This window comes from Panulirus ornatus, chromosome 32 (genome assembly GCF_036320965.1).
Source record: "Panulirus ornatus isolate Po-2019 chromosome 32, ASM3632096v1, whole genome shotgun sequence".
Classification (NCBI taxonomy): domain Eukaryota; kingdom Metazoa; phylum Arthropoda; class Malacostraca; order Decapoda; family Palinuridae; genus Panulirus; species Panulirus ornatus.
This window is the reverse complement of record NC_092255.1, coordinates 23,203,150-23,227,743: the sequence shown is the minus strand read 5'-3', so window position 1 is coordinate 23,227,743 and position 24,594 is coordinate 23,203,150. Positions and strand designations below refer to the sequence as shown.

General features: G+C 47.1%; 1 long non-coding RNA gene across 1 annotated transcript; it reads left to right on the top strand.

Annotated features, from left to right (window-relative positions):
• Nucleotides 1–1,226: 1,226 nt before the first annotated feature.
• LOC139759346 (uncharacterized) lies at nucleotides 1,227–22,665 on the top strand. The gene is made up of 3 exons (XR_011715040.1): nucleotides 1,227–1,368; nucleotides 10,393–10,462; nucleotides 21,830–22,665. It is a non-coding gene; the product is annotated as an uncharacterized lncRNA (long non-coding RNA).
• Nucleotides 22,666–24,594: the final 1,929 nt, after the last annotated feature.

Here is a 24,594-nt window from a genome sequence, read left to right as displayed (position 1 = left end):
CTCTCTCTCTCTCTCTCTCTCTCTCTCTCTCTCTCTCTCTCTCTCTCTCTCTCTCTCTCTCTCTCTCTCATCCATTTTCATCTTCTCATCCTACCTCCCTTTCTTTCATTGTCCTCCAGCCTACGTTATCTTCTCATCATCTTCCAGCCCACCCTGTCATCCTTTCATCCTCCTCCTCGCTCCCGTCATTCCTCTCTTCGTTTTCCCACCTTTCATCTCTTACTTGTGTTCCTCCTCTCATCCTCCGTCATCCCATCCCCTCTGTATTTTCCCTCCAAACCTCTATCAGCTTCTGCAGCTTCTTCATCCTTCATTTCCCTCTCTTTCTCGACATTTCTACCCCTCCTCTCTCTCTCTCTCCAGGAGCTCGCTTCCTGTTTTACCTCCTCCTCCTCCTCCTCCTCCTCCTCCTCGTATATATATCCTTTACTTCCTGTCGTCTTTTTCCTCCAAGAAATGATTTTAACTTTCTCTAATTCTGGCTTTTCCTCTTTCTTGTGTGTGTGTGTGTGTGTGTGTGTGTGTTCCACTACGTATAAGTGCACGTAGGAGAGAGTTTTCTACTGGTACACGACCGTCTCTTATCCTCTCATTCTTGTACAGACTCTGGAAATTCTCAGGCTAGGAGCGTTCACTTTGTCGTCACGCAGCGTGTTTTACTTGTCCGCTATTCACTCCGTAAGGAAATGTTACCTCAAGTCTCTCCTCGTTCTTTTCCCCAACTCCCTGATGTGTCTTTCAGTGTTAAAGTTTCTCCCTCCTGCAAAAAAAAAGTGATCTAAGTTTACGTGGTCTTGGCCTCTGAGGAATTTAATGGTGGCCATCATGCACCTCATTAGCTGCTTATCTCTTGCTAGGGTTAGTTTGAGGACCGCTTTCCACTTGGGGGCCAAGCTGGCGATGCATACTTAAACTTTGATGGAGCGTAAGTCGTAGGTGTCTTCGTAATCACTTCCTTGGCCATGTGCTCAAGGGCAGTTTTCGATACAGTCATATACATGGTTGCCACACCACACCCCCAAGGACTTCACTGCAGTGATCTTCTGTTGATAAAGTGAGGGCAGTAGGTCAAGGTTTAGATCCCTTTTACAGCATGATGAAACAAGTCTAGTATGTTTTCACCCGTTTCTAGCTTCAGTACTTTGCTTTTTTTTTTTTTGTGGCTTGAACATTATTATTCATTCCTCAGAGCTCCTCTTGCAATGCACCCGTTTCTTTACAGATTGATCGATGCATCTGCGAATTCGCCATACCTCTTTCAAGATTCTGGTAACATCTACAGTCACGTCTCGATGTGTTTCAAGTCTACCGAGATCAGAAATAACAGTGGTTCCTGTAGTGAGCCCTAAGGAACGCGTGTACGAAAAGGTATGACTTGCTTATGCTCTTTGTTTCTTCCACTGTAAAGGTACCTTCTGATCCATTGAGGATGTTCTCCCCGTCATTTGTATATAGCGTCATGATTCGTTTTTCAGTTTAGCGGAAAAGCGTCAAAGGCCTTCTGGCATTCCAAATACGCGTACTCCACACGTCCATCTCTGCTTTCTAAGGTGCCGCTTATACTTTCTCATAGAAGTCCAGGGCATTTGTTTTGCATGACCACGCCCCATTTGAATCCATGTTTCTTAACATAGTTTTTCCCTTAACAAGAAACCACCTTTCTCTTTCTTGATTTACTGTCTACTAGTAATTTGCATACGTAATGTCTCACCTTCCTTAAAGAATGGTTCTACATACGTTCTCTCGTAATCTGTCAGTAGAGACTTCTCTTCGAACGAGACCTGGAGGGTTTTTTGCCCACTCTTTTGAGGACATATGGCGAGACGCCATCTTTGCCGTGTGGTCTCGCTCACACACACACACACACACACACACACACACACACCAATACCGGGAATGTTGGAGGCTCTGTCATTCCCACCGGTAAGATTTCTTTTTTTTTTTTTTTTGTAGAACCTTAGTGCCTGCTTCTTTAGTACCACAAACTGCTCCTTTGATCTCTCTCTCTCTCTCTCTCTCTCTCTCTCTCTCTCTCTCTCTCTCTCTCTCTCTCTCTCTCTCTCTCTCTCTCTCTCTCTCTCTCTTCCATCCACTCTTAGTCTTTCATTTATTTTTTTATGTTCTATCTTCCCTCTCCCCCTCTTAATCTTTTTTTTTTCTCCTAATATCGTTTATTTTCTTGTCTACCTCTTCCTTTACTTTCCCCTTCTTCCATATTCTGTCCCTTTCTATCCCCTCTTCCGTTCTCGTTCCGTCCCTCCCTCCCTCATATCCTCCAACTCCCCCAGCCTCCCAAGTTCCACCACCTCCTCCTCCTCCTCATCCAACCCTCCAACCCTCCAACTTCTCAAGACCTTAAATTCCCCCTCAAGCCCTTAAAGTCACCCTGGTCTTAAAACCAGTCGGCCCTTAAAGTTGCCCTGGCTGCTGCTGCCTGCCCTTCTGCAGGGGGTTCTCACATCTCCGCCGCGGTCTTGATCTTCTCCATCTCCACCCTCTGCCCTCCTTCACACAGCACCACCCCTGAACCTCCTCCTCCTCCACGGCCCCGAATGTTCCAATTTTACACTTCACTTTGACTTTCCTCAGCCTTTTTTTTTTTTTTTTTACTCCTCCCATTACTTTTCTCTCGAGAGACCTTAATTTTCCCTCTTAAGTCTTTACATTTACGGCTCCCAGCCTTCATACTTGCCAGCCCTTAAACGTTTCTTCCGCAGCCCTTATCGTCCCTTCTTTATTCTCTACGTTGATGTCCCTTACACTCGTACATCCGTCAGCCTTTACACTTCCCAACCCTTAAACCTTTTTTTTCCACACCCCCTTAAAGTTCTTTTTCTCCTTAAGTTGTTGTTCCCGGCCTTCTATATCGCCAAGACCTTATATTGCTATACTTTAAAAGCTGTCTCCCTAACCCTCCTTGTATGCAATTTTTTCAGCGCCTCGTACACTAGATTCTTATATCCTCTCCATTTGGAAAAGAAATTTCTAGGTTGTCTGAGTCATGTCCCAGTGTCATAAATTTCTTTCCTTCACTTTTTTACACTATGTTCAATAGCCCTTAAACGTTTGACCCTAAAACCCAAGAGTTAAGTCCTTCGGTTTTAGAAATATATATATATATATATATATATATATATATATATATATATATATATATATATATATATATATATATATATTACCGGTCATTTATATATTAAACTTTTTCATCATTATGTTTTTGTCTCTAATTGCAAAAGTTCTTCGTATCATACCGCTCATCATTTAGTTTGAGAGCGATGTCTTATGAGCGTGTTCTTGGAGTTCAAGCTTCTCATTTTTAATGATTCTCAAAACCTTGACGTTTACTTCATTCTCTGAGTCTCTTCCAGTAGGATTTTCCTTTGGAGGTACTGAAGTGATGCTCTTTGTACACTAACACAGTACTTGTTCGAATTTCTCCTCCTTGACTTGCGTTAGATTCTCATCCGCACATTCATACATGGTGTTCAGATCTCTCTCCATCTTTTCTTGGTGTTCGTTTTCTTACTGTTTTCCTCATTCTCGTGTCATCTGCTTGACATCATATTGTGCTTCCGTGTATATCTTTATCGATGTCAGATACCAGGATTACATATAGCGTAGAGGTTGATTCTATGTGGATCACCGGTAAAGACTCCGTATAACATGTTTCCTTTTTTTTTTTTTTGCAGCTATTTTGAATGATTTGTTGGTTGTAATTTTTTTTTATCTGTTTTTCTATTGGTCTTTCTTCATGTTTTGATACTTTCTGTTGTAGTGCTCTGCGATTAACTTCAAGTGCTTTTGCCAAATCAGTAAGAAAAAAAAGTGTCCATTCTTTTCCCTCGCATCAGCGTGTTATGTATCGTTAAAGTGGTATGTATGTACTTGTGTCTGCGTATCTTACATATGTACTTGCGTCTCCGTGTCGTTCCGGGTGCAAGACCGTGCAAGCCTAAGAGCGTATCCGTGTCAGATGTGGAGGGGACAAGGGGAAAGGGGAAACTGAGGACGAGATAGAAAGAATGGAGTAAAAGAACGCTCGAGTGACCGGTTCTTCTTTGATCGTGCAGGAGGATGTGAAGCGTGCATGGGATAGAGCTAATTGGAGAGATGTGGTATTCATGGGGCGACGTGTTGTCGCGGTCGCGAGAAAACCACACAAAGCTCCGTAGGGCTTGGCTGTGGATAGGAGGTTCTGGTGTCAGTGCATTATACCTGGCAGATAGAAAATGGATGTGAGCAAATGATGGGAAAATGGATGTGAGCAAGTGATGGGATGTTCGTCGTCTTTTCCCGGAGTCGCCTCCGTGGAAAACGGCGAACACTGCTGAAAAATAAATATACAGATGGATGAATGTGTGTGTGTGTAAGTGTGTGTGTGTGTGTGTGGCGATGACGTGAGTCCTGACGCTGCCAGTGTTATGCAGATGGAAATAAGAAATAGATCACTCCTCTCTGTCTCACTCCTGGTGTCCACTCTTCTTCATCCGTCTCTCTTCCTTCAGCCCTCGGGTCCCCCTCCTTCTCTACATCCTCTCCATCAAAGTCCTCCCCACCCCAGTTTCCCCCCCCCCTGCCTTAGTGCTCTCCACGTCTGATCTCCTCACGCCAGTCCTCCCCACGCCAGTCCTCCCCACGCCAGTTCTCTCCACCCCTGACCTCCCCATCTCATTCCCTCCCAACCCCAGGCCATCCCACGCCAGTCCTCCCCATCCTAGTGTAACCCACCCAAGATCTTCTCACCCGAAATCTCCCCACCCCAGGTCCTCCCCAGCCCAGTCCTCCCCACACCAATCCCAGCCCTCTTCACCCCATTCTACGAGGAAAAAATCCATAAAGGCTTTGTGACAAAGATAGAGGGAGGAAATATTTATTATTCTATTTTCGTTTCTTTTCTTTGTTGAGAGTAAGAGTTTAGGGAGGTGGGAGGGTAGATATAGGGGTGTGGGGTGGGAGGATAGGGTGAGGCGGGTGGGATGGGAGGGTGGGGTGAGGCAGATGAGGTGAGAGAGGGAAGAGTGAGGCGGGTGAGATGGGAGGATGGGGTGAGGCGGGCGAGATTTGAGGGTTGGGTGAGGCGGGCGAGATGGGAGGGCTGGGTGGTAGAGGGGAGTGAAGCGGATGGGGTGGGGTGGGAAGCGAACAGGAGGTGACATGAACGGAAATAGACACTGGGGACTTGTGTAATGGGGTGGGGTGGGAGAGAAATAAGGGAGATAGATTAAGCTAATGTAGGGAGATGGCAAGGGTCATAAGTGGAAGGAAGATCGAGCTAGGGGAGGGAGATCGCAAGGGCTAAGGGGGAGATATAGGCATTAGAGAGTGTGAGAGCCATGAAGAGGAGAGAGAGAGAGAGAGAGAGAGAGAGAGAGAGAGAGAGAGAGAGGAGGAGAGAGGAGAGAGAGAGGAATACGGAAATACATATATTGTTAGGACGGTGGGCAAAGAGATGCATAGAAACGGGGGATTGTTAAGGTTAGGACGGAAATAGGGACTGGAGGGGCCACGGCGAGGGAGAGAAATATGGAAACAGAAATGGTATAAAGGGCCGTGAGGGAAGTGTTGTAAAGGCCCTGTAAGGTTGAGGAAAAAGGGAAACGGAAATTTTACGGGCGATAATTGCACGTTTGATCTCGGTATGAAATTGGGTAAATGGTTTATCCTGGCCGGCGATGGTGTCAGTGTGTGTCACCCTCGTCCTCACACCCGCCATGCATGTATGTATGTATGCATGTATGTACTAAGTCCACCACCATCGTATTGTACCTGGCTTTATTTATTCTCGTGGCGCCTTCTTCTTGTACTGCTCTCCAGCCCTTCGGTGTTATCGCTCTTTGCCTCTCCCCCCCCCCCCCTCCTCTCTCTCTCTCTCTCTCTCTCTCTCTCTCTCTCTCTCTCTCTCTCTCTCTCTCTCTCTCTCTCTCTCTCTCTCCTCTTTATAATGTGCTTCATTTTCGCAGACTCATATATACGTCGCTTTCTTACCCCACGCCTCTCCTCACCCACCCGCCACACCTCCCCTCATCCACCAGCTATACCTCACCCACCAGCCACGCCTCACCCACCCGCCACACCTCCCCTCATCCACCAGCTATACCTCACCCACCAGCCACGCCTCACCCACCCGCCACACCTCCCCTCATCCACCAGCTATACCTCACCCACCAGCCACGCCTCACCCACCCGCCACACCTCCCCTCATCCACCAGCTATACCTCACCCACCAGCCACGCCTCACCCACCCGCCACACCTCCCCTCATTCACCAGCTATACCTCACCCACCAGCCACGCCTCACCCACCCGCCACACCTCCCCTCATTCACCAGCAGTACCTCACCCACAACTACCTTCACCCACCAGCCAGGCCTCACCCACCAGCCGCATCTCTCCCCCACAATATCTTGCCCTCATCTCCGCTCAGTAATTCTCTTGGATATTGATTTTGCTCCAGCATTTCCTCCAGTGTCGTCCACGTGTCTATTTTAGGCTGTCATGCTTCTGTGTATTCTCCCTTCTCCTGTTCACCATTTTCTTTCCTTTCTGCTCCTGCTTCCCTCAAATCTTGCGTTGATTTATATTATCTTGTCGTTATTGTTGCTCCCCCCCAGTTCTGTGTGCTACAATGTGTTTCCTTCGTATTCTTCTTAGTCTTTAATTGCTCCCCGATCCTAGGCCGTCCGTATGTGATCTTTCTCCCTATGAACGGTATCTCTCTCTCTCTCTCTCTCTCTCTCTCTCTCTCTCTCTCTCTCTCTCTCTCTCTCTCTCTCTCTCACACACACACACACACACACACACACACACCTGCCGCCAGAGCCCCACTTTAGGAGAATAGTAAAGGAGACGAACTGTTTGGTGGCAAGTATTAGAGATGCATGCCAGTTTATGGAGAAGGAAAGTATTCATGAAGCTGTACGCATCCAGACATTAAGCCAGAAGTAGTGTGACCTTCTCAGGTTTGGTCACTGCACCTGAAGAATCACAAAGAGCTTACAGAGAAGGTGCAGTGGAGGGCAGCAAAGACGGAGCCAGAAAGTAATAGGGCTTAGTTACACGGAAGGGCTCTTAGAGGCCTTAAACTTCTCCAGCATGGAAGAGAGGAGTACGGAAGGTAACCGCATCGCAACATTTCAGGTTTTAAAACCATCTTGATGATGTACACACTGAAGAGGATGTAGAAAGTTGCAACAAGAGGCCATGGCATGATATTAAGCGAGAAACTTGTTCAAAGAAAGATGTGAAGAAGTGCTTATATATATATATATATATATATATATATATATATATATATATATATATATATATATATATATATATGCAGTCTGTTGTGGATGAGAGAGCTTGGGAAGTGAGTCAGTTGTTGTTCGCTGATGATACAGCGCTGGTGACTGATTCATGTGAGAAACTACAGAAGCTGGTGACTGAGTTTGGTAAAGTGTGTGAAAGAAGAAAGTTAAGAGTAAATGTAAATAAGAGCAAGGTTATTAGGTACAGTAGGGTTGAGGGTCAAGTCAGGTGGGAGGTAAGTTTGAATGGAGAAAAACTGGAGGAAGGGAAGTGTTTTAGATATCTGGGAGTGGATTTGGCAGCGGATGGAACCATGGAAGCGGAAGTGAATCACAGGGTGGGGGAGGGGGCGAAAATTCTGGGAGCCTTGAAGAATGTGTGGAAGGCGAGAACATTATCTCGGAAAGCAAAAATGGGTATGTTTGAAGGAATAGTGGTTCCAACAATGTTGTACGGTTGCGAGGCGTGGGCTATGGAGGAGGGTCTGGGTGGAACACAAGGGGCAGGTTGAGAGAGAGAGAGAGAGAGGCGGTAGAAGTGTGAGTTTGGAGAATGAAATAGGGCAGAGAGAGATAAAGTGATGATAGTGCCTAGTCCAGAGGAAAGTGAAACAGATGTGAGGTAAAAGAGAGAGAGAGAGATTTGAGGAAGGAAAATTGACTATCCTCTCATGATGTTCCCTCCTATTCCATCTGTGAACCACTTCAGCTGTAAATCCTTTTCCTTTAATGCCACGATGACTTAGACGTGTTTAGGGCTTAGGAGGTTGATAACAAGCAGGTTGTTAGAATGGTCATGATAACTGGGAAATGCTCAGGGCATGATAACATAGCGGTGTTCAGGGCATGATAACATAGCGGTGTTCAGGGCATGATAACATAGCAGTGTTCAGGGCATGATAACATAGCAGTGTTCAGGGCATGGTAACATAGCAGTGTTCAGGGCATGATAACATAGCAGTGTTCAGGGCATGATAACATAGCGGTGTTCAGGGCATGATAACATAGCAGTGTTCAGGGCATGATAACATAGCGGTGTTCAGGGCATGATAACATAGCAGTGTTCAGAGGTATGACGACTAGAACATTTTCAAGAATCAGGGTCGTGATGAGTTACAAGTGCTTAGGGCTTTAGGGTTAGAGTTACCAAGACGTGTTCAAAGTTCAGGGCATAATACCTAGTAAGCTTTTGAGGACCAGGGGCCTGATAGCTTGTGAGGGCTCAGGGTTCAAGGGCATGATATACAGAAAGGCTTTAGGGGCATGACATCTTGAAAAATGTTCAAGGGATGATGACTTTGGGGGTTTAAGTGGATGATAACTAGAAAATTTCAGGGGATGATGACTTTGGGGGTTTGAGTGGATGATAACTAGAAAATGTTCAGGGCTGTGAATCCTTAGTAGGTAGAAATCTCTCAGAAAGTTTCGTTCCTTGACAACTTCTGCTGCAAATAACGCAGGAAAAGACACTCCGGTCTGGAGATATACAAGGTAAAACTCATGAATAATTTATTCATGCAAATTATATATTTTTTTTTCTCTCCCCCGGGGATCTTTCATGTCTGCCTGAGTGTAGGAAGACATGAAAGAAAGTTTAAACACGAGGCTCGAGCATCCCTCCACACTCACTCGTACAGCACTAATGGTCTTCGTTGGACACTCGCGAGTCCATGGCAAATTCACGCTTGTCGAAAATGTGCCGAATAATAGCCTACAGCAGCAGCTGCAATACAGACGAAAGTTGATATATATATATTCCTATGAGTCCAGGGGGAAAATGAAACACGAAAAGTTCCCAAGTGCACTTTCGTGTAATAATCACATCATCAGGGGAGACACAAGAGAGAAATATAACAGTCAGTTGATATACATCGAAGAGACGAAGCTAGGACGCCATATATAGATAGATAGATAGATAGATAGATGGATAGATAGATGGATGTAGGAGTGTGTAGATTACGGGAATAATCAGTGTCCTTGTTGTCAGTTTCGACCTTGTCACTGTTCAGCTGTTGCCATGTTCACTGTCCAACTGTGACCTTGTCACTCTCCGACTGTGACCTTGTCTCTGTCCAATTGTGGCCTTGTCTGCGTCCGTTTGTGCTTGTGACCCCCGACCTTTCGTATGGCATGCCGCGGTGGCCTGAACTCTGACCTTTTGATCCAGACTTTGACTGACACGTGACCCAGTTTATTCCCCTCGGTACATGTATATATATATATATATATATGTTAGCCTGTGTGTCTGTTACTGTGTCCTTGTGTGTGTGTGTGTGTGTGTGTGTGTGTGTGTGTGTGTGTGTGTGTTTCCCAGGCGTTGGTGTACATGAGACATGGGTTGGTCTTCCCCCACGTACTTACCGTCTTCCTATAACCTGTCTTCCTTTCAGGTCGTCAAGCACACGAGGGGATCTGATTGAGTTCATTCTTTTTTTTTTTTTTTTTCCTTATCATCTTTGCATTCCACCGGGGATGGCCATGAGTGGGGCATGTTTTGACCGTGCAGTGTTGCTCACTGGGGGGAAAAAAAGAATTATGTGTGTGTGTGTGTGTGTGTGTGTGTGTGTGTGTGTGTGTCTGTGTGTGTGTCGAAAAGAAATTTACACGTGTTGCCCCCTCTCTTATCCTTGTATGTATGTAATATTCCTTCACTCCTTTACACACACACACACACACACACACACACACACACACACACACACAGAGCAGCTCAAGCCAGGTACCCACATTTACAGACTATCCCCGAGAGGAGAATCAATGCCTGGGTTGGGTGTGGGCCGGCTGTCGGGCTCAAGATTCGAAGCCGTGCGGGCCCGTGCAGTCTCATGGTCAGTAACGCTCACCACTACACCTTGAAGCCTCGTGTGTTTGTGTGATGACGTATTTGTGCTGTACGGAGAGGGGGTCATACACTCGGGGTGGCCTCATCTCTTAAACCATCTGGTATTTATACTTGTGTATGCTGTCTGCATTGCCCATGTTCTCACTCACTTTATTCCATTCGTCCTTTATTATGCCATAAGAAGTACTTATTTAACATCCATTTTCATAAGTTTTTTTTTCTTTACTTTCACGTGATGACCTTTGGTTATGCCATACCAGAATTCTTCGAAGAACAGTGGACTGCAACATCGTCAAATTGATATATATAAAGCCTGGAGGTTGTCATCAGGTGGGTGTGTGTGTCTCTATGCCTGTCAGTGTCTGTTAGTCTGTGTGTGTGTGTGTGTGTGTGTGTGTGTGTGTGTGTGTGTGTGTGTGTGTATGGGCTCTGTCTATTATATCCTGCGGTGTCTTGGACTCGAAATGAATAACTCCGAAAAGTATTGAGTGAAAGGATAGCAAAGACGTTCGTATGGTAGAACAATGTGGTAGGGAGAGGGGGGGACGTCAGAGCTGGGAGAGGGGGACCAGTAGGACAGGGAGAGGGAACGGTAAGGCTGGGAGAGGGGGAAGGGAACAGTAGGGATAGGAGAGGGGAAACAGCAGGGTTAGGAGAGGGGACGGCAGGTAAGGAAAGGGGAACAGTTGTGTTGGTTAAGGGGAACATTAGACTTGAGAGTGGGAACAGCAGGGTTGGGAGAGGAACAGCAAGGCTGGGAGAGGTGAACAGCAGGGTTGGGAGAGGAACAGCAAGGCTGGGAGAGGTGAACAGCAGGGTTGGGAGAGGAACAGCAAGGCTGGGAGAGGTGAACAGCAGTGTTGGGAGAGGAGGAAGCAACAGAGCAGGAAGAGGGGTACAGCAGGGCTGGGAGAGGGGAAGTGTGTGTGTGTCCCTTACATCGCGTGAGCATCTCTCCTCGTCTGACCTTTGACCTGTGCTCTCGGAGCTACCGTGTCGTGTCACCGTCTTACAGAACATTTTTCATCATGTTGCCTCCTCCTCCTCCGCCTCGCTCTCGTCAGCCCACGCTGTGTCATGTCCCCCTCCTCACCTTACGGGTGGGCGAGGGGGTGTCACCCCAGACCGTGTCACACACCCCCCCGTGCGTCTGGCCAGATGATCACCTCTCGTATTAAGTACCCTCAGTAACACTCGCCCCTCTCTCTCCTCTCCTTGACAGTGACACTTGGAGTTCATTTTTATGGCATTTACCGCACGTTCTGCTGTAGTGGCGGTAAGTGTTAAGTTTCTGCTGTAGTGGCGGTAAGTGTTAAGTTTCTGCTGTAGTGGCGGTAAGTGTTAAGTTTCTGCTGTAGTGGCGGTAAGTGTTAAGTTTCTGCTGTAGTGGCGGTAAGTGTTAAGTTCCTGTGGCAGTTGATGGCTGACTCTGGCAGAAGTAGATCTCCAGATCGTCTGCACCTGGCGATGAAATGGACGTTGTTGTCTTCATGGTTTTCGCCACCGGTCGGTCACTTCCTTCTGGTTGTGACACTTCGAACTGGCGTAGAGTGTTCACGTATGTGCCAGTGACTGCTATCTTCATGCTAGAACTGGCGTAGAGTGTTCACTTATGTGCCAGTGACTGCTATCTTCATGCTAGAACTAGCGTAGAGTGTTCACGTATGTGCCAGTGACTGCTATCTTCATGCTAGAACCTGGCGTAGAGTGTTCACGTATGTGCTGATGACTGTTTTCTTCATGTTAGAACTGATAGAAAGTGTTCTTTCTCAAGTGTCACTTAACTTTATCAGTACACTACCTGCACTTGGGTTCCTGGGATGACAATTGCCCACACCCATGGTGGTGGCAGCACTTGGAGATCGCCCTTGTTCTAACGAGCTTTAATATTTATGGCACTTGAGTGAGAGTTTATTTGCCGAGCCAGTAGTTTTATTTCCAACAGAACAAGGAGTTTATTCTTAGGTTTCTCAGCGGTTAACTTTACGTTAGTCGTTAAGATTAACTGTTTCGTTTAATCACTTTGATTTATGTATGAGAAAAGTCTTCATTTTTGTGTAGTTTCCCTTTAAAAGAAATAGCAAGTAAAAGAGAATTCACGGTAAGTAGACGACGGAGTTGTTAATTAGTTCCCCCTTAGCTTTACTTAATTAATTGGTCTTTTCTCAAACACAGAACTTCTTAAATTGCGGGTAATGTTTTTCTAATGTAGTTGTTGGGAATCAGTAAGGATTTAGATTGTTTCTGTGTGTATATATATATATATATATATATATATATATAAAGCTGTGCTGTTTGGCATTGACAAATGCCATAGGTGTTTTGATGAATGTGTTTGCTGTGAAACAAAGTAATAAGAGTGTGAAGAAATCTGATACGTGGGTGCAGTAAACTAGAAAAGATATTCGAAGGATTTTCGTATGTCCTTGGTGCAGCGGAGGAGGGGAGCTGACAGGAACACACCATTCAGCTGCGTATGGCTAGGGAGGGAGGTGAAACACAAGAGTGCTTTTCACACTGTGTAGTGTCGGGTGCGTGGCACCAGGACGAGTGTAAGTCTCAGCATTTGACGTCTACATACGGTGTTGTAGCCCTTGACTGAGGGTGTGTATCTTCACACTGTGTAGCGTCAGGATGCAGAAATCACACACGCACACGTACATATACCACCCCTCATTATGTGTGTGGGCCATGTAGGAAGATTAGCATAATAGAGAGTCCCCACCATTTGGTCTCCAGGCAGTCTGACCAACTTGCCATGCCATCTGTGGGCCCTCCTTACACTTGGCTCCCTGGCAGCCAGACCACCTCCCACCACCTGCCGCCACTACAGACAGACTCCGGGTCACAGTGTCATCATTGTTAGAATTAGTTCTAGTAGGAAGGCTTAGGCTAGGGGCTTGCAAAGCCCAGATACAGGAGAGGAACGTCTGCAAGTACGTCGTTGACTGTGACATGGGCAGAGTTCCTGAAGGCCTTAAGTCAGTGATGAAGAAGGGTCACGCTCTCATGCAGTGTTATAGCAGCATGTGCCCAAAATGGGTAGATCATTTAACTTTGGACTGCAGAACCACGTTGTACGTGCCAGACATAGCGGTATCCCATTCTTATTCAAGCTGTTACAATGTATCTGTCAGAATAGCTTTCCCAGAGCTCATGTCAGTGTAGACTGTTATACATCATGATGGTTCATTCAATATAATTACTCCACACGTGTTTTCCTCTCGATTTTTCTGCTATTGTTCCCGTTGGCGGTGTTGCAATTATCACCCCTTTACTCCCGTACGGAATTTTTTTGCCTCTGTTGTTATTGTTTCATCATCATCATGATCATCATCATTGTGGCCAGCTTCCGCCGTCAGTTGTTTCGCTGTCCACACGTGTGTGCGGATATCCTCTCCCACACCCCAGCCGGGGCGGGAGGTTGAACACCCGTCATACATGCGATGACGACACCTCACTCACGGGCCTGTGTGTGGGGACTGACCCCGCCAGGGATTCCCTGCGCTGACCACACGTGCACTTCGGGGGCACATACATACACGCAGGGAACACATGCACTGACCCCCACATGCGACCAGAAAGTACGTACGCTCACCAAGGGAGCAAATGCACGAACTCCCATATGCTCTCAGGGAGCAGCATTACTGAAACACAGGGAGGATATGGAGTGGTCCCACCTGCCCTCAGGGAGTACATAGTCCATAGTCACATAGTATTTACATGTACTTAGTGAGTATATTCACACACAGGGAGTACATGCATTGACTTAGTGTTTACATGTACTTTGTGAGTACATTCACACACGGGGAGTACATGCATTGACTTACCGTGCACTCAAGAAAGTGCTTTGCTTCACCAAAGTGCCTGGGACAGACGCGGAATGGACATCATCGTCTCATGGATTTGCTGGTCCTGCGTTGTGTAGCAATATCCCAGGCAAGACCCCCGCCTCTCCTCAAACATTGATCCACGGCGTTTCGCTCGTCATGTCCTCCATGTTTTCGGTCACCTGTTTTCCACAATGCACCGGGGTAGCCATCCTGAGGCTTGCTTAACGGTAATAAGGAAATCTCTGTTAGGAATGGGCGTTAGATGTTACGTTGTCTCATGATTTCCATGTTCTCACTAATTGCATGAAAACAAGGTTGTGTTCATGATCACAGGGCTATAGGATGGCAGAACCTGTCAAGGTTATTCCCATGTATCGTTTATCATTAGAGAGTTACACTGGGAGGTCATAGACAGAAATGAAAACGTGAGGTTGTAAACCAGAAGTGTCACCTGTTATTGCCTGGTGTCGAGACTGTGAGCATTATCATGGAGTCTTATCTATCATAGAAGTTTCTTCTTATCTCTGTCTTGCCCCAGAGAATTGGGTTTGTGTGGCCGTTCTCGCAGTCGTCTTGTCTCAGAGAGTTGTATGTGTGTGTGTGTGTGTGTGTGTGTGTGTGTGTGGCCGCTGTCACAGTCTTGTCCCAGAGACTTGTGTGTGTTTGGCCACTCAAACAACCTTGTTCCAGAGGGCTGGGTGTTGCGTGGCCACTCTCACAGCCCTGTCACAGAAGGTTGTGTGTGTAGGGCCACTTTCACAGATGAGTTCGATTATATTGTGAATACCGTCCCATCATCTGCACAAACAAGATCGATTATGTAGCCCGTCCCTCTAAATCTGTAGGGACAAGATTAATGACATGTCACGTCTACAGAAGGGAGGTCGGTGGTATGATAACCGAGCCCTGCCATACAACAACTACACCGGGTTGTATCGTGTATGTCCTCCACTCACGCTGGCTAGACATGGACGGTTCGAACTGTATAGTGAATGCCTACTTACCGGCCCCATACACAGAGAGAGCGGGTTCTTGTGTGTACTTCAGGACACAAACCAAACAAGGTGGTTTCCTTGGCATGTATCATCCTAAGCAGAGCTGCTCCCTATGGTGTGTCTCTTCCCCTCATATTTGCATACGCGTCAGCAGAGCGTTTTCCGTCGTGTTCATTCCATTAGGGATGTGTTTGTGGCCTCTCACCTCCGTCCGTATCAGTGGTACACAGCCGTGGACAGGATGCCACGCTCCTCAGCTAACATCAGGGTGCGTCCTCCCTCGGTGGTGCGATTCAGCATGGAATCACATGTCCCTCTGTACATTGTTGTTGTTTTTCATCTTTTTCTACATTTTCTCTCCTCCAGTCAACACTTCATGTAGATAGAAGGTCTTGGACGCACATGAGAAATATATACATATTGACGCTACATATTTATCATACACCACTGTTGGAGCAGCATTAATGTTGAGGAGCAACATTCTGTAAGGAACTCTAAGTCTACACAGCTCTTCTCTCAGACAGCCCTCCGTCCACGTGTCTCGACGCTCACACACCTTTGAGACACACACACACACACACACACACACACACACACACACACACACACACACACACACACACACTTAATGCCCTAAGACCCGCAGTCCCATAAACTCGCTGTTCTGTGCTATATTCTCACACCCACACACTGGTAGGCTACTGCAAGCTCAGAATCCCCCTACGCCCACACCCCCTCCAGCACCCACAGTGTGCGCCCGTAAGACTACACCCCCACACGCTCGCCCCACCCTCTTATCGCCCCTCTCGGTGAAATTACAGGCCATTCTCCAGGACGTAGTAAAATCCCTCCCAATTTGGTTGAGCAAATGAGTTTTTAGTCGAGTAGGTAGAAGGACCCGAGTGATGCCCAAGTTTTACTAGGTGAAGAGGCCCTCCCCTGGCCGGGTCATTATCATCACACGAGGTGTTCGGGGGACAGACCCTGGCAAGGGGAGGGGGCAGTCAGGTCTACCCTCTAGACGAGTGTCGGGGGAGAGGAAAAGAAATGGAAGTGTGGTCGTGGGTGCAGGAGTACTACTGAGCCAGGCCAGGAAACGAGGGAGGTACAAAAGTATAGAAAGAAAATGGTTGAAAAAAAAAAAAGTGGGTTTACAGTTGATGGATGATAAAGAAAATCTTTATCATTCCTCTCTCTCTCTCTCTCTCTCTCTCTCTCTCTCTCTCTCTCTCTCTCTCTCTCTCTCTCTCTCTCTCTCTCTCTCAAGAAAGAGTCCTGGCATTACCCAGGACCCTCTTTCTGGAGACTCCTGCACCCCAGGGCTGCGCTTCTTCCAGTAGCAGCGGGGAAATGTGGACTCTTCTGTAATGGAAAGTTCTTTGACGAAACTCTACATCTCCAGTGATAGAGCCTTGCCTAGGGAAAGTACACACACACACACGGAAAGTACTCAGATACTTACGACTACTTAGGACGAGATGTAGCCAAGAGGCAGGACTGCCGCTCTCAACAGGAATATCTAGAGTTACGAAGAACGAGCCTTGTGAGTTGTTGGTTGCCGAGTGGAAACCTTGTGGGAAGAATTATAGAAAGGTATGACGCACGCAGGAGGGAGGATTGATGGAAGGCTCGTGAGCTAACTCGTTGAGAACATGTCAGGTGAGTAGTAGTAATATGATAATCTCAGAATATATATGTTTCATGGGGCTTTCCCCTCCCTGGTGGCAGAGGAGATCAAAGTTGACCAGGAGGCCGTGGAAGGCCAGGGGCGGCGCGTGAGTAGCTCTTCACACGAGTGTGGAAGATGTTAAGAGATCCCTGGGGGTCATCTGACCAGATAGATGGTGACAACACACACACACACACACACACACACACCCTTCTCATGGCGTTAAGTTGTACTAAAGGAGTGTAATCGTTCTACTCGAGGGGTGAAGTAGCCGTTCTCAACGTGTTAAGATTGCCGCCCGTTGTCATCTTCAGGAATACATCAAAGACTTATCACACTCAGTGATTGATTGCCCTCCTTTGTGGTCGTCCATTGATTTCCTATATATAGATTTTACATGATCGAGGAAATAATGAGAAGAGAGATACTCATCATTGGTGTGGTATGTCCGTTTAGGCGGTCAGTGGGCCATCAGCAGCCTCACTGTGGACAGGCGAGGAGACACACCAAGGGAATGTAATGAAAGAAGTCAGCCAGTCAGTCAGTCAGTCGCTGTTGTTAGAGACCCTTCCTGACGTACCTCCAGCTGTTGAGCACGGTGCAGTGGGAGACAGGGTACACATGGTCAAGGAGTGGGAAGTTTGGTACTGATGGTAAAAGGGAGAGGCATACTAAAGGAGATTGAGTACAGATGGTGAAAAGGGGAGGTATGATAACGTAGAAGATACAGGGTACAGATAATACAAGGGGGAGAGAGGAGGGGGTTACAGACTGTAACAGGGCAAGATGATGACATAGGGATGATGTGATACAGATGGTGAGGGAGGAAGGTGCAGTGCGGATGGTAAGAGACAGGAAATGGTGGTGATGTCGAGCGGCAACGGGCGTCACCATGACCTGACCCAGACCGCCGCTTGGTGACGGTGTGGTCGGGAGGACCTCGCCGTTGTCTCTGCTGGAAGGAACAAAAAGATAAACCTGGTGAAAGAAGCAGAAGTGAGAAGGGAAAGTAGATAAGCATGCTGGAGATGAAAGACAGGACGAAGTATAAAGGAAGGAGGAAGGTGAGAGACAAGGGACAGGAAACCACAGGTAATGTTCAGAAAATCTTTGGCTGCTGTTCCTCACCTCAACACTCGACGGGGTGCGACCCACCTTCCTTCCTCCACTCCACCAGACCCCTCTCACCTTCACTTGGAAGGGGACTCTTTTTTTTTTCCTTCTCTTCCACTCCTCCCTCCCTCCCTCTACCAAAAATAGTGCTAATGGGACCTCCACGTAATGGGATGATCAGGTAATTGTCTCTCAAGCTTCTTTTTTTTTTTTGTCAAGAGCTACGAGGAATTTACCCTTACCAATATCTTGTTGCGGTGTTCTTATCACCTCGATACCTTCTTAACGGGGCCATAAACGTCTCAGGATCCCAGCAGAGACTTAGTACAATTAGTTTAATACAGTCGCTAAAACGCTCTTTTTACAAGGCTCAGGTCTATATGATTATGCGCGCTCAGGAGAGAATGTTGCACCAGTCTTTTATTCTCATGGCAGCGCATAACTGTGGGTGGAGGTTTTATGACGATTAGATGGGTTTTATGGCGTTTTATTTGGTATATTTATAGCAGCTGCCTCTTCTTTATTTTTTTGGGGGTGGGGATATAACATTTCTGTAGTTATTATCTGTTTTTTTTAATGTTTTTCTGTTATTTCTGTTGATTTTTATGGAGGGTTGAGCAGTAATAAGGAGTATGTGTGTAGTTGTTGTCACTCTGCAGTTGAGTGCTAACCATCCATTTCCTAAACAGTAGTTCGTAGTAGTTGGTGCGTTAATCACCGAGTACACACACCCGGACGATATTCAGGTGGTAGTTATGTGGTAATTCTACGACGGTTCGGAGTTCCTCGGATAAACAGATGAATACACTCGTGTGCTTATTGATTCGGTAATTAGCCGACTCTTTACAAATTAGTTGTTCACTAAGCGAGTGGTTGTTGTAAGTGTCCTTGGTTGGGGCATGCTTGCTGTTTTACGAGAGGCAATTGGCTGGATAACGCACGCTCTAGGCCTACGTAGTCTAGTGTATGAAGGTTAGATTAACAAGTATTTCAACTCGACACAACCCATGCTTCACCCAAGGAATGGTTGCAGCTTGGGAAGAGCTGGAGAGGGTCAAGAATCACATACCTTGAGGGTGACGACACTTCCCTTCTGCAGGAGAATGATCGTACACTGACACTCTCTCCTTTATAACGTCGTGATGGGTTTTAACGCTTGTGGACACCCGGTGATGCAGGACAATTGAACTCTCCTGATTAGCCATCCTGAACAGTTTCGCGATCCATTGATACATCCAGCATCAGTGGAGTAACGGTCGACTGACGCGTCCGGCTGCAGGAGAATGATTGTCTGCAAACACACAGGTCTCGCTGCAGACGAATGCTTGTTTACTGACACGTCCAGCTGCCTGTGAAGAATGATTGTGTCGAGGGACATAACGTCCAGCTGCTGAAGAATTGTTGTTCACGATGTGTATTGTGCTTAGATATCAAATTGTATCACACACACACACACACACACACACACACAAATGGAGGCCTCGAGAAACATTAGTCGTTTGGAGGGAAGAGGAGTGAAAACCTTGCAAAACAAAGGATCCAGCAAATATGGCACAAGCTCCCTCTGTAGGTTTTCGCTGGCGTGAGAGGGGGTTGGGGAGCGAGGGAGGGAGATTCTCACCTGTTGGTCTGTCTGTGTGTGTGTTTGTTTTTTTTGTGTGCGCGTCTGTCTCATGACCGTAGCCCAGGCTATGCCTGACGTCATCAGGTCTCACCCTGGTGCAGGAACTGACATTGAAATTCCTGGGTTTTTGAGATGAACGAGGCAGAGGAAACTAAGCACGTGCCCTTAGTGTTGCTTGGCGATCCTTGATGCAGCTGCGGCTGTATTCGTTTCCCTTGACGCAGCTGCCGGTGTCATAGACAGCAGGAGGAACAGCTAGGTGCAGGTGTGACTTATTGCCGCTGGTCAAGGCCAGATCCATGGGCGGGCGCTGTGGCTAGGGGTGGTGGTGGGTGGTGGTCACTTGTGGAGCGGACAGGACATGCCCGGGATTCTGCAGTGTGGTAGACGTGGTCCTTAGGTCGACCTTCACGGCTCTTGGCCACGGGCGGAGGGGCAGGGATGGCGGGGAGGCCTTCGAGGTCACTGCTGGTGCTGTAGGTTGGGATTGGAAGGGGGTTGAGAGGGAGGGAGGGAGGCGGGGTTGTTGGCGGGTCGTCACAGAGAACGCACCGTGAGTGCGACGAGGCGAGTCTTGAGGACGACGGGACGACACTTGGGTACGTCGGGCTAGCCAGCGTACCCAAGGGTAGCACTGTCTTGCTCAAGGGTCTTGCGTCGCCCTCAGTGCTCATACCGTCGTGCTCGGGAGACTATGGTGTTGCCCTTCTAAGCTATAAAATCATAAATAAAAAAGAACAGAAGTAAGATACAAAGAGGTTTGTAGGATACTAATTTTCCCGTAATCGTTATAAAGATAATAAGGAAGAAATTTGTCTGGCATTACGCTAATTTTATAGTCATAAAGAAGTCGTACTGTTGTTTGTGTCAACTGTATTGTACGGGGAGGGAGGGAGTGTTATATACTTGTGGGGCCCCCATCTGTTGATCATTCTCTATCATACAGCTTCTTAAGTTTGTGTTTGCTGTGTGGGTTAACCACATGTGTCTTACGTCAGATTATTGTATTCCTCCACCACTCTTATGAAAGTGATGTTTTACATCAGTTTTAAACAGATTTCTCGCTTGGTTTCATGCTGTGTCCTCGAGATGTTCAGTCTCCTCATCTCTGGAATAACAGTTCACTGTCTACGTCATCTGTCTGGTGTCTTCGGAGGTGGACAGGTCTAAGGCTTCTATCGCTTGCTTGTAACTTAGCTCTCTTAATCTGGTACGAAGTTTGTTGTCCTCCTGTGGACTTCTGTGTTTACTTCTTTGTGCTTCTTTAGGTGGCCTTATGCAGGGTATGAGCAGCTTGGCTAGATGTAGCCTTGACCATATACGTGAGAGCTATTCTGATATTTGCCAGCAGACAGTTTTTGTTTCCTTAACTATTTTCTAAATGTGGGACACTGGTGACAGGCTAGGAATGATGTAGACTCCCAAGTCCTCACAGAGAGAATCCTGTGTGTGCGTGTGTGTGTGTGTGTGTGTGTGTGTAACATTCCTTTACACTTCAAAAAAAAAAATGATAGACGTGGCTCGCGAAATAGCCATTAGTGGAAATGTTGTTGTGTAGCCGATCAGAAATTGGACAGCCCCGGTATAGATCGACTGTGAGGGCTGCAGACTGACACATCTGACACCCGCGGCTGTCTGTCACCTGACATCTCTTGGTGTTATTCATCAGCTTGTAAACACTGGCCTGCTCTCCGCTTCCAGGTAACTTGAATGCGATTCGTATGTGCAGACTTTTGAGTTGGGGTCATGAAATAATCCCGCTCTGCTTCATGTGGGTTTTTGCAAGTCTGTCTACAGACTTTCACACGTGCTGTTTTTTTAGTGGGTGATTTAGGTCCGGGAACGTCGCTTTCCAGTCAAAAGTTTACTTATCTTCCCGAAGATCTCGTGATCGATAACAACAGAAGAGATGATGTATCTGTTGGACGAGCAGTGGCACATTACGGATTTTGTCATGGTACTCGGCACGCGTGTTGTTGTACGCCAGGGGAACCCACAGTGTCCCCTTCTGTTTTGTGCCACTTCCACATTCCAGGATGTCCTAGGAACATCCAGGGGGGACATGGGGCGAATAAAATCGTGTCCTACAGGTTCCGGGATGTCCCAAAATGCCACCAATGTGTTCAGGTCATGATATAAGGTAGTAGCCAGGGTAGTATACTTGGGCCCCTACTGATCTCTCTTAGTACCTGTTGCTCGTCGAGTTACACGATGAACTGTAGACGCTTAGCCACTGAGTGTAGAGCGGTGTTGTATCCTGTAAATGAGACGGGGAAGAAGAACCCTCGTAATTACTCCATGAAGAGACTAGCTGTTTTATTATGATAATATCGCTCATGTTTTTAAGTACCCTGTTGTGACGACTGTGTAATTTCTTGTCTCCCAAGCTGCATTTAAGGTTGACATGTGAGGCAGGGATTTTATCCCTGTTGTCTCTAATACGATATTGTCTTCATTTGACAGAGTCTGGTCCCGCCATTCCATGCACGTCGGATGCCGTGACTGGGTCCAAGGTAACCTGATGCTATAGTGAAGATTGTAAGCATGAGGACAACGTAGGGTAATTGAATGGTATCTTCAAGATTGTAAACATGGTAATATCTTTAGGATATCTTAGTGATGTGGTGAAGACTGTAAAAAAAGATATTTTAAGATATCTTAGCGGTATGTTGAAGATTGTAGAAATGATGTCTTAGGATATCTTAGTGGCATGAGAAGATTGTAAAAGGAATGTCTGAGGGTAACGTAGTGGTACCTTGAAGATTGTAAAAAAAAATTCCGTAGGATACTATAGTGGTACCTTGAAGATTGTAAAAAAAAAAAAAATGCCGTAGGATACCATAGTGGTACCTTGAAGATTGTAAGAAATGTCGTAGGATATCTTAGTGGCATGTTGAAGATTGTAAGAAAAAAAAGAAAAATGCAGTAGAATACCTTAGAGGTACCTTGAAGATTATTAAGATGTTGTCTGAAAGTGGTTTAGGGATATCTTATTGTAAAGATAATGTCTGAAGGTGGTTTAGTGATACCCTGTTGTGAAGATATTGTCTAAGGTTGGCTTGGTGATATTATGAAGATTGTAAACGTGTCAGTCTGTCCAGAGAAGCCATGAGGAACGCGAGTCAGTACCTCACTCCACGGTATGTATCATATGGTAAGTACATTTCCTCCGTAACCGGACATCCGGTTATATCTTGCTGTAACACCATCTTTTCACACAACACTGACGGACGTCTTACATTCTCTGGTTAATAAAGGAGCAGCAGCACTCACTTGTATTATCATCAGTTATTCTGATATTTGTCCAGATCTTGGATATTATTTCCCACTTGACGTCCGTCTCTCCGTTTATATTTCGGCTTTGACCCTGAGTCCACACTTACTGACAGACTTTATTAATTTCCCTTTTTTACCCCCCTTGGAAGGTCAGAGTTCACGGATAGAATTAGTGTTAAATGGAATTTTAAGAATGATATCAAAGTGTAAAGTTTATTCTACGCATAACTGAGGTCTGCTGTAGTCTTGAGTGTCGGTATGTAGAGGCAAATGTCACAGGTTGTTTCGTTGAGAGTTGGTTTAAATGATAGTTGTGGTGGTAATAGTAGTAGTAGTTGTAGAAATAGTGGTAGCAGCATTGAACTAGCCGTAGTCGTGGTAATTGTAGTAGTAACAGCAGTATTATTAATGGTAATTTTGATGATGAAATGATATTGATAATAATTATGAAGATGCTTATGATAATGATGATACACTAATAGCGGAAGTAGTAGTAGTAGTAGTAGTAGTAGAGCAGTGGTAGTGATACAGTGGCAGGAGCCTGGAGGACACACGATGCAGGACACACACGGCAGCGAAGGAGGAACATTGCAGTGGCCGAGAGCGAGGGATGCTGGCTCTCCTGGTAAGAGAAATCCTCAACTCCCCTGAGGTAATGGTAGTCTCCCTCCCCTCGCCTCATGGGACCTGTACACTCTCCTACATTCCCCTCATCCCTCTCCCCTCACCCCTCAAAAACCTCTTACCTCCCCCACCCCCCTCACATGTCCATCTCCTTTCATATAATCTTCCTCCCGCTATTCAGGGTCCCCTCCTCTCCCTTGCCTCCCGTGGTCCCCTCCTCTCCCTTGCCTCCCGTGGTCCCTTCCTCTCCCTTGCCTCCCGTGGTCCCTTCCTCTCCCTTGCCTCCCGTGGTCCCTTCCTCTCCCTTGCCTCCTGTGGTCCCCTCCTCTCCCTTGCCTCCCGTGGTCCCCTCCTCTCCCTTGCCTCCTGTGGTCCCCTCCTTCTCGTCTCCTCCTTGGTATCTTCCTCTCTACCACACCTCGTTGTCCCCTCTTCGTCTCTCTCTCCCCTGTGGTTCCCTATCCTCCTCACCCACCATGGTTTTCTCTCCCCTCACCTCCGTGGTCCCCCCCCCCCCCCGTGGACTCCACCTTTCCCCCCACCCGCGTGGTCTTCTCCTCTCCCTTCATCTCCGTGGTTCCCCTCCCCCCCCCCCCCCTTCCTCCTGTGGTCCCCTCCTCTCCTTCAAGTAGAGCCCAGATCATCCTCTCTTCCCGAGGGGTTTTAAACGCTGGAGGGGGCGGAGAGAGGGGAGAGCATTATCACGGTGCTAGCACCTCCCTCCTCCCTCTGTCGCTAGTGAAGAGCGCAGGGGAGAGAGAGAGAGAGAGAGAGAGAGAGAGAGAGAGAGAGAGAGAGAGAGAGAGAGAGAGAGAGAGAGAGAGAGGATTGAGGTGTATAGAAGCTTAAAGGGGTGTGGCAGGGAGGTTACTGGTGGGTGTGGCAGGGAGGTATTGTGAGGGGGGGGGTGAGGGAGGGAGGATGAGGGGAGTGGCTAAGGCAACGCCGGCCGGGGCACCGCCCTGCCTCCTCTCCTCCCCCTCCCCAGACACACTATACACATGTCCAACACATAGATGAGATCATCTTTAGTGTTCCTGAAGATCGCTCTAGTTCACGAATTTCTTCCTCACGAGTCTGTCTGTCTGTCAGAGGTGGTGTGTGTGTGTGTGTGTCTCTCTCTCTCTCGCTCCCAGACGTCCCCCTATTTTTGGAGTTTAATGTTCGTCAAGGGAGGTAGCTCCGACATGCGTGACCTCATGCTTTGGGTGCCTGGGAACAGATATAGACCCTTGCTCTCCTCACTAACTCATGGGACATGGTCTTAGTGTTAAAGGTCAGAGTTCGTGACCTCTGGCGAAAGCGGACGTAGCTCTAAGCTGCAGAAA